Source organism: Rosa chinensis, chromosome 1, assembly GCF_002994745.2.
Source record: "Rosa chinensis cultivar Old Blush chromosome 1, RchiOBHm-V2, whole genome shotgun sequence".
NCBI classification, from domain to species: Eukaryota; Viridiplantae; Streptophyta; class Magnoliopsida; order Rosales; family Rosaceae; genus Rosa; species Rosa chinensis.
Window position 1 is genome coordinate 36,974,350 of NC_037088.1, and position 10,340 is coordinate 36,984,689.

Sequence of the window (10,340 nt, forward strand, 5' to 3'; positions counted from 1 at the left end):
GTCACAAACGAATGTACCAGGGTTCACCTGATAAGAAGACATGAAAGATTCTGTCTTGCTTTCTTCCCAGTTTTTGATTCTCAAAACATTCATTTGTCTGGATTCGAAGTACTCTACTTCAGAATCTATCTCAGACTCATTTGATGAATCTTCATCTTCAGACCAGGTAGAGTAAACTGACCTGTCGTCTTCTTCATCATCAGAATAGGCTATTTCGTAGCCTTTCATGTTTGCTACTTCTACTATTTGCTCATATTCTTCAAAGAGAGCTTTAGTAGATCTTTTACCATTTTCCGGGCATTCATTGGCATAGTGCCCTTCAGCTTTACACAACCAACACCTGCAAGCTTTCTTGCTAGGTTGTTTATGCGGATGAGTATTCTTCTTTTTCTTGAAGAATTTCTTTTTAGGATCTTCATCCTGCTGTTTCTTGTAATTGGAACTTCTCTTGAATTTCCAATCCTTCTTCTGATTACTCTTTTTGAATTTTTTAGAGTAATATTTTTCTTTCTTCTTTTTTCTGTGGAACTTAGAATCATGACATCCCCAGTTCGTGGGCTTATCTAATATTCCATAACAGAAATTCTCAACTCCTTTGAGTTGCTTCTTGGCCATCTTAGCTCTAAGATTGGCTTTGCATTGCTCCTTCAGTAATTGCCGGATTCTGTCGGCAATCCCTCCCACTGAAAATCTTTCAATTGGTTTCTCAGCTATGCTTTCTCTCACAGCTGTTCTCCATGGTTTAGGGAGCTTTCTGTGCAACAGATTAACTAGATCAGTATTCTCTAGTTCACCAATTGTACAGTAATATTCCTGAAACTCATTCAGGTATTCTTCGAAATATCTCATGTCACAGATTTTGAGAGCATAGATATTCGACTTTGCCGTTTCTTTGGCTTTCTCACTCAGATTTGAGAGATCTCCACAGAACTGATCGTACAGGGGTACTGCAAAATCATACGGAGACTTTGAATTCTTGATCTCTTCAAGCCAGTCTCTTCCTCTGGCAGTTTCTTTGAAGGATAGGTAGTACTTTTTTGCCACTCCAGTAAGAGTAGTTTCATAGTATACCTGCAAATCTGGTGCTTCAAATTTGCCAAGGGTAAGTGCAGAAGCCATCATCAGGCTATCTACCCATTGGTCAATGGTTTTTCTTTTGTCTAGACTCTTGTCTAGATTTAACCAGATGCCATAGTTCGTGATAGGAACTCTTGGCAGATTGTCCTCTGGGACAAATCTTTGGGAATTTCTTTCCCCTTTTTTACCCGTGGGGGCTTTCTGAAATGGGAGTTTTGTTTCCCTTTTTTCTCTGCTAATGAAAGTTCTGGAGCTCTCTCCATCTTCCATTTCAAGATCTTGGTAAGGAAAGACTTTTCTTGTCTTTCTGATTTTGAATTCTTTCATTTCTGCGATTAGTTTTTCTAATCGTTTAGGACTTTCACAATTCTCAGCTTCTTCATAAAGATCATAGAGCCTCTTAGCTCTGAGCATGTGGACTAGTCTGTTCAGATCAGCTTCTAGATCTTCTTCTGATATTGGTTCTTCAATGGTGGATTTTGTACCACTGACACTAGCTTCTCTAGTGCTGTAGCTTTTTCTCAGAAGGTTGTTGTTTATCCTGAAATTCTCAGGACCACATCACTTTTCCTGTGGTTGTCGAAGTTGAGGCTGATTTCTCCAGTTCTTCTACTCTCGTAGATTTTTGCTTTTGCACTTTCTGCTGGTAGCTTCAGACCTGATAATTTCCATTCAATAGGAAAAGTTACTTCATTCCAAGCAACCTTGTGAATCCGCTGTGAATGGTTCTTCTGGCTGGTGAGGAATCCAGTAGTGAGACCAGGGATGTTGGAAATCCGTGTCTTCGGCTCTACTGTGGTGCTCATCAGTTTATAGTATATTCTGTATACTATCGCTAATTCTTGCATATCATTTTTCATTGATATGCCATCTGTCTTGACTCTCAGTCGGAGACAGTGGGCTGCATCCTTCAGGCTGGTTGAGAAGTTGGGGAAGCAGTTGAAATATTCTACTTGGTTGCACAGTGATGCTTCTAGAGTTCCCAACAAACTAGCTTGGAAGTCTGTCAGTCGGTTGTCTTGTAGGACGCATAGGACTGAACAGTTGATGCCTTCTCTTGCCAAGAGCTTTATGCCAACTTGGACTGCTCCAATGTGCATAAATTGATACTTCTTTGCTTGTGCTCTGGCAACTTCAGCTGGAGTGATCATCAAGAGATCTGTCTCTCCTCCTGCTGTTGAGGGGGTTGTGAATTCAAGTAATTTGAAATGATGGCTGTCCATCACGTCAAATGATCCCCTTTTGTAGATCTGTTTGAAATCTAGCTTTGGAATTGAGGCGTTTTTTACCTCTTGCTTGATTTCATTGTATTCAAATTCTTCAGAATTCAGGAGTTGTACTCCTTTCTTTTTCCTGAAGATGCTCATCATTTTAACATCTCGAGTATCCTTCGGCTTTTCATACCGAATACTAGTTTGACTAGTAGATGGTTCCAGAAAAATCATGTTTGGAACAAGATTTGAATTTGGTTTTTCTAATGGTTTGAACCCATTAGCCTTCTTTTTTACTGTAGGCACTCTCTTGTCCTTCAGTATAGAATCCAACGTTTTTTGCTGTTCTTTGATTTTTCTACTAACACTTGTTAGTTTTTCTTCTTCCATTTTTGGAAGTTCCTTGATATAATCCAGTTTGTTTTCCAATCTTTCCAATTGGTGGGTTATAGCAGGTAGTTTTTCTAGATGATTTTGACATCTAGATACTTCTAGTAACAGCTTCTGATATTTCTCATCAGAAGATTTTAGTAGAGAGTTTATTTTCTCTAATAACAATTCTGACATTGTCCCCATTAAGGAGGGGTTCTCCTTTGAGCTATTTTTACAAGCTCTGATACCAGTGATGTGCGGATCTAACCAATGCTCAAATAATCAAGAGGTTTTTGTACCTCTTCCAGAACATATAGGAGATTTTCAATCTCTTCTTCTATTTTATAGATTCTAGTCTGTAGTCTATAAATAATATCCCAATAATTGGGAGATTCTCTGTCGAGACTATCTCGATAAGGTTTTAGTTTTCTCAATTTTTCTCTCTCTTTATGTAATTCTTTACTAGTGTTTTTGCAGATTGCAATCAACTCAAGTCTGTCTACAATCGAAATTATGAATAGTAAATTCGTACTGTTTACCTTTTGAATTTAGAGGATGACTGTCGACTTCATATATATTCAAATAAAACTCTGATGGGCCCACCACGTTTCTAAAACCTTTATATAACAATAAAATAGATAGTAAAACTATAAAAGAGACAGATGCATATGCAGACTCTGACAAACAAAGACAGCAAAAGGATAACAGAAAGGGTATTAATGGTAGGGATTTTGAAAAGATGGGTAGGTAGGAAAGAAAATGAGAAAAGGTTGTGTAAGGGGGAACAAAAATAAGACATTGGGGTGTATGAGAAGTATTTTCCCGGATTTGGGGTGTATGAGCATTAACCCTAATTATAATTAAAGTAGAAATCTGGTCAGCTTTTGGTAGTGGTGTAGGTTACTATAATTGTTTAATAAAGGATCTTTGGAATATGTTCTATGAATGGTGACGTCCAGCAAGACTAGTCAATGGTTTGGTCTTGGTATATGTATATTTATATACATAATTGTGTGTTGTGGGAGCCAAAGTGATGGACGTGATTGTTGGGTATAATTGTCTTATTCTAGATTAAGTTGCACACGTGATTGAGTACTTGACAGAAACTAGATTGAAATCAAAGGAAAGTTACTATTAAAGTTTGGTATATGCTATGTTTGGCGGTGAGCTCGTCTCCTTGGTGAAAGTTATGTACTCTTTATAGGATCATTTGATTGTAATTCATATTTGGTCGAAATTGGTATATAGGTGAAGGATAACCATTTGTCTCTAGAGAGTTACTAACCAAAGATTGTCGGGTTTAGGATTTCCAGTTACCCAAGGCTTGAGCAACAAAGGTGGAAGCTCAGAGATTGTCTAAGCACGGATTCCAGGTAGGGGGGACTCACCTACGCCTCGCTAGAGTTTTATTCACATATTCGTTTTAAGTGTTGCATGACTTATGCACGGTTTCGGTATGTTTTATTTATATTTATATTTCTACTTTATTTTATTTTATCGGCACGGAAATAACTATTAACGTGTCGGGGCCGTGCTATACGGTCAAGTTAGTTAGATGACTTGAGAGCTAAGGGTGGCTCTGACTTCCTTGGGTTCGATCCCCAAAACCTCCGGAGGGTTAGTTACGCCAGTCGTCCGGGTATTCCGATCGTAATGACGGGCCCGGTACGTGTGTGTAGTTAGGTAGTGGACGCTCTCGCTCCGCTTACCTGGTAAATATTCTATTTGAGGTAAGGCCGTGTAGTTGGTCTACGGGACCGGTCATCTGGTTTGTGAGCTATTGGGATCCCGTCTAAGAGTCGTGTACTTAATGATTTTCTTTACATTATTTATATGTTTTACGCATTTCTAAGTTCGTGATAATCCTTTACTACATGCTATTTATAAAACCTAGTGAGGTTGAGCTCCTCTACTGGGCGATGAACGTATGTGATGCTCACCCCTACTTTCCCTCCAGGAAATGAGCAGGAGCCAGCTGAGGACCAGACTTAGACACTTGGGTGTTGGCATATTCAAGTTGTGAATAGCTTCTTTTGGACTTGACTATTGGTTTGGCAGGTGTTGATCAGTCTCCCTCCTTTTGAAATTGTGAATGTGACTTTGTCTTGTTGTGGGAACCTTTGTAAATTTGTTATTATCCGCCTGCCTATCTTTTGGTGTGTGTTACTTAGCGTGAATTTGAAACCCGAACCTTGGACTCGTGACTTTTGTGGAATGTAAATGTAGATACCTCTACTAGCAAGGCTAGTTTGCTACCTCACCAAGCATAAACAACACCCTCATGAGATCCAACCACCACTTGCATCTTGTAGCCCTATGTTCAAGCTACGCCACGGTATCCGGAAGTCGCAAATCTGTCGCCGGGAAGCCACCTTTCCGGCCTTGCCAACATGCCCTCACAAATAGGCTTTCTAGACTAGAAATGGTGGTTGCTTGTCCCACATCGAAAACCATGTAAAGGAGATGGCTTCCTTCACCTATAAAAGGAATGCCTCCTCCCACTTAAACACAATCCATTTACATCTCTTGTAATCTTGTTAGGCCGCAAGGCTCGACACACTAGTACACATTCAAGTGGACGTAGTTTCCCGCTAAGGCGGGAGACGAACCACTATACATCTTGTGTCAATCTCTCTATATCTTTCTTTACGTTAATTAGATCCCCACGGATCCAAACGTTAACATTGGCGTCGTCTGTGGGAAGCCAACACAAAGGCTTCGTCACTTACCATTGAGTTAAGTCATCTTAACTAAGCTCAAAATAATTTCTTTCTTTGAGTTATATAATTGAAATTCTTAGCGGTAACTTGTGCCATCGGGGCCGGTCAACATTTGGTCAACGCCGAACAAGGCTCGGTCAAGGCTAGTCAGCGCCGACAAGCTTGGTCAACGCTGATGAAGGCTCAGTTAACGCCCATGGTCAGAAAGTCAACACTGACTGCCAAAAAAAAAAAAAACTTGGCGGCAAAACCTCTCTGGACACCCATCGATTTCATCTGGACACCCCACTTCTTCGCTGCTCTCCGCTCCGCCAGACAACGCCGCTAGGCTCTTCAACCGCAACTACGAGTTGACGTACATTATCGAAATACTTTATCCGCCACAAGCAAATGAACCTCAAATCGGCATAAGATAAGTGCCTTCCTCTTATCTTTACGCTCTTACAATTTGAGCTACCACCAATGCCATGACTATACATGTCTCTATAACCCTTGAGCATTCCTATAAAATGTTATTAGCAACTTTACTACAAGTACATGCTATACACATATGCCATGCTACTACTTAATTGCAACTCAATTAAATAAATATGTGACACTCATCTAGAAGCTTGTGACACTTACGACTTACTAAAACATGCTCGGATAAACGACTTGTTCGGGTTACGACTCGCTTGGGTATCCAGTATGGCCACGACTTGCGCTTGGGCCACGCCTCGCATGCTCGCACAACGCCTACACACTCAACTACACCCAACTTGCTCAAACAACCCAACTTGCTCGATCATGTCCAACATGTTTTACTTAAGCCCCAAGTTCACAAACGCTTCATTCTATGTCACCGGGACTACTCCCACAAAGTTACTTTGGACACCCATTACACTTGCCACTATCTATTGTGCGTGTTATATGGCCATAAGATCCACATATACAACTACCAATATTTTACATGTTCATACACATTAATGGAATATTAAGTTCTTCTACCATTTGTTGTTTGCAACAAAACGAATTCTTTTCGCATTCCATTAATATGAGCGGTAACCAGTACAACAAGCATTCTACATATGCGCGTTTTTGTCTCATTGTGTAGGTTAAAGGAGTCCCTTCTTGCTTACGGAGCTCGGGGACTTGTAGGGGCTAGGCGCCTCTCGGACATTGTTTATGCTTGATGACTTCATGATTATAACTCCCCAACCAAGAAGCTCCTCTTACTCGGGGACTTGTAGATACCTCTACTAGCAAAGCTAGTTTGCTACCTCACCAAGTATAAACAACACCCTCATGAGATCCAACCACCACTTGCATCTTGTAGCCCTATGTTCAAGCTACGCCACGGTATCCGGAAGTCGCAAATCTGTCGCCGGGAAGCCACCTTTCCGGCCTTGCCAACATGCCCTCACAAATAGGCTTTCTAGACTAGAAATGGTGGTTGCTTGTCCCACATCGAAAACCATGTAAAGGAGATGGCTTCCTTCACCTATAAAAGGAATGCCTCCTCCCACTTAAACACAATCCATTTACATCTCTTGTAATCTTGTTAGGCCGCAAGGCTCGACACACTAGTACACATTCAAGTGGACGTAGTTTCCCGCTAAGGCGGGAGACGAACCACTATACATCTTGTGTCAATCTCTCTATCTCTTTCTTTACGTTAATTAGATCCCCACGGATCCAAACGTTAACAGTAAATAAAGTACTCTTTTGTTGTAAAATCTTTAAGCTTTCGAATCGTACTCTCAACCTCAATTGTAAACGTTTTTCTCACCACAATTCTAAAAGGCCTTGCAAGCTTTTGTGGCATGGGTTTGTGGCACAAGCTGCAGACTCATGTTCAGAGGCTTGCGGCGCTATAACGTAATCTTTCCGGGCGTTACAGTCTGTACCTCTGGAGGTACCATGAGCGTGGCTCATTATAGCTAATTATGCTTGCAAATGCGCATGTAGGTACAAGTCCCCTAAGTCCCCAGTCAAGGAGGGCAATCTTGGTTGGGGAGTTGTCCAGTGGTTTGAAGCGTTACCTTCCGCTAGACTTGCAACGGCATAATTAGCGTCAGTGCGTTGTCAACCATGGATTTACTGAGCGAACGCTTTATACCCTTTCGGGTGGGCCCCTGCTAGGCCCCTAGGGAGTCCCCCACTCCCAGGCGAAGATGGACCTCCGGATGGTCGGTAAATTGTTTGTCGAGGGGGAGCTGCACGGAGCAGAGGGTGTTGGGTAGCGAGCCCAATCTTCAGTACCCAAGTGACGGGGGTCAACGTGCCCGATCAGGACCGTCGTAGACTGTTGACAAGTCCCCGTGTCCCTGAGGGACGTAATCTAACTGTAACGCCACGTGGCGGTCGTCGTCAGAATGAGGCGTTGCCTCGGGAGCCGCCGCTGGCGAAAATCCCCCCGCTGGTAGTAAGCAGGAACCATCATCGCGGGGACGTGCTTGGCAGTATCTTAGTGAGCGGTGTTGTGCTCAGCAAAGTACGCAGTTTGCAAGATGGGAAGGGAGTTTCGCCTGAGGTATGTCGTGTGGCGGAATCTGCCTTGCAGGGTGATAAGGGAGAAGTTCCGCTAGCGGAGTTTTGCTTAGCGGAGACTTCGTCCCTTGGAAGGTGACAAGGGAGAAGTTCCGATAGTGGAATTTTGCTTAGCGGAGACTTCGCCCCTTGGGAGGTGAAAAGGGAGAAGTTCCGCTAGCGGAGTTTCGCTTAGCGGAGACTTCGTCTGTTGACAGGTGACAAGGGAGAAGTTCCGCTAGCGGAGTGTCGCTTAGCGGAGACTTCGTCCCTTGGAAGGTGACAAGGGAGAAGTTCCGCTAGCCGAGTGTCGCTTAGCGGAGACTTCGCCCCTTGGGAGGTGACAAGGGGGGAGTTTCACTAGCGGAGTTTCGCTTAGCAGAGACTTCGTCCCTTGGAAGGTGACAAGGGAGAAGTTCCGCTAGCGGAGTTTCGCTTTGCGGAGACTTCGCCCCTTGGGAGGTGACAAGGGGGGAGTTCCGCTTGCGGAGTGTCGCTTAGCGGAGACTTCGTCCCTTGGGAGGTGAGAAGGGAGAAGTTCCGCTAGCAAAGTTTCGCTTAGCAGAGACTTCGTCCCTTGGAAGGTGACAAGGGAGAAGTTCCGCTAGCCGAGTGTCGCTTAGCGGAGACTTCGCCCCTTGGGAGGTGACAAGGGGGAAGTTTCGCTAGCGGAGTTTCACTTAGCGGAGACTTCGTCCCTTTGGCGATCTTCCCCTCTACCAGTTATTTCCATTAGACGCTTCGTCTGAAGGTGGTTGATACGTGGCTGGCTTCTAAAGGGTTAGCTCGTGGAGGCGTGTCTCCTCGGGCTGCCCGTCTTCTCGCTATTAATGCGAGTAATTATGGATTTTGTCGCCTCGGTTAATCCGGAGAATAAGTGCAGACGTGGGACACGTGTACGGCTGGTGTGTAATGTCGTTTTTTAGCGGACGGCCTAGAATTCTGTTGAAATAAAAAGGGGGGAACTTAGCGAGATTTGACACTTTTGCGAAAACTTCAAACCGGAGTCGTTGTCTTCAAGCTCTGTTCGTCTGCGATTTGTGAAGAAGACTATCACGATTCTGTGGAGTTATAGAACCTGGGGGGACGAAATCTTCACCGGTGAAGACAGGCGCTCTCGATCGGACCAGAGTTTTTGTTGAGGTTGGTATCTCGAATCCCACTCCTGTTTCATTGGATCTGTGTTGTTTACTGCCAGTTTCTGGGTTTTGCTGTTTTTGTTTTGGGGTATGATCTGTTCTCCCCTGGTGTGCTCCGAGTGTGTAAAGTGAAGTTTGGGGGTAGGTTTACGGTGTTTGGCAGAGAGTTGGTGTTTAGGGATTTGGTAGATGGTCGAATCTGGGTTGAGTGTGCGTTTTGTTCCTGTTTTGGAATTTTCTGGGTACTTGTTGTTGATGTTCTTTGATGCAACTGACACAGGAATAGGTTAGATTTTGTGTGAACTGACTGATTTGGGTTTTAGGGTTTGGGTTGGCTAACGTCGTAGAAATTTCAAGCAGTGAGGACTCCGGGTCTGACGTGTCGTTTAGCGTGGCGGATAGAATTTTTATTGACTCGTTGCGTCCGTCTGCCCGTGCAGGAACCTCACTGCCAGAACCGCTAGAGATCGAGCTGCTACAAACCATACCCTGGGAGGTAGCCATGGGCCGTGCTTTGCGTCCAGAGAGTTCTAGGGTGGGGGAGGCCGTCGCTGCCCGAAATAGGCGTGAGGAGCGGTTGGCGAATAATAGTGCTGCTAGCGGCTCCGCCGGTGGGGGAGAGTTGGATGGGGAGGAAACTGAGTCAGCGTGGGTCCTCCGTGACGGCACACCCGTCGACGAAGCGGGATGGCCGATGACCGTTGCTGCCGTCAACTGGTTGAAGCGGATATTTCGGCTACCAGGTGTAGTGAAGTTGTGCCCGCCGAAGTAGGACGAAAAGGCTTCGATCCTGCCAGTGGGTGTGCCGCCGTGCATGAGGCGATCTTCCGCTAAGGAGTGATGTGTCGCTACTGCGAAATCTCCAAATTTTGGTGTGCGAGTTTGGCCTCGCCTTTGGGCAAATTTGTCCCAACATGTGGCGGTTGATGATGGCGCTGAACTAGCTATGGCACTTGTCCGGTTGTGAGGGGCCCACTGTGGCGGAGGTGTTACACTTCTACAAGCTAGTGTACGTGAAGCGCCAAGGTTGCTGAGGGCAGGTGAACTTGAGTCGCCTCCAGGGGGCGCCCAAGCTTGTTAAGAACATGAAGGATTCCATGTCCTATTGGCGGGGTACCTTCTGCATTGCCACGGCAGGGTGGGAATACCAAGCGGGATCCAGTGAGGGGGAACCGGCGTTTAGGATTAAGTCGGAGTTTCAGCCTATCCGAGGTTGTGTCGGTCTCCGGCTCTCCGCTGACCAAAGTTGGTGATTTTTATTGTGAGTCCTTGTAGTTTGTACTAACGGTTACTTCACTTTTTTTTGTAGCGGG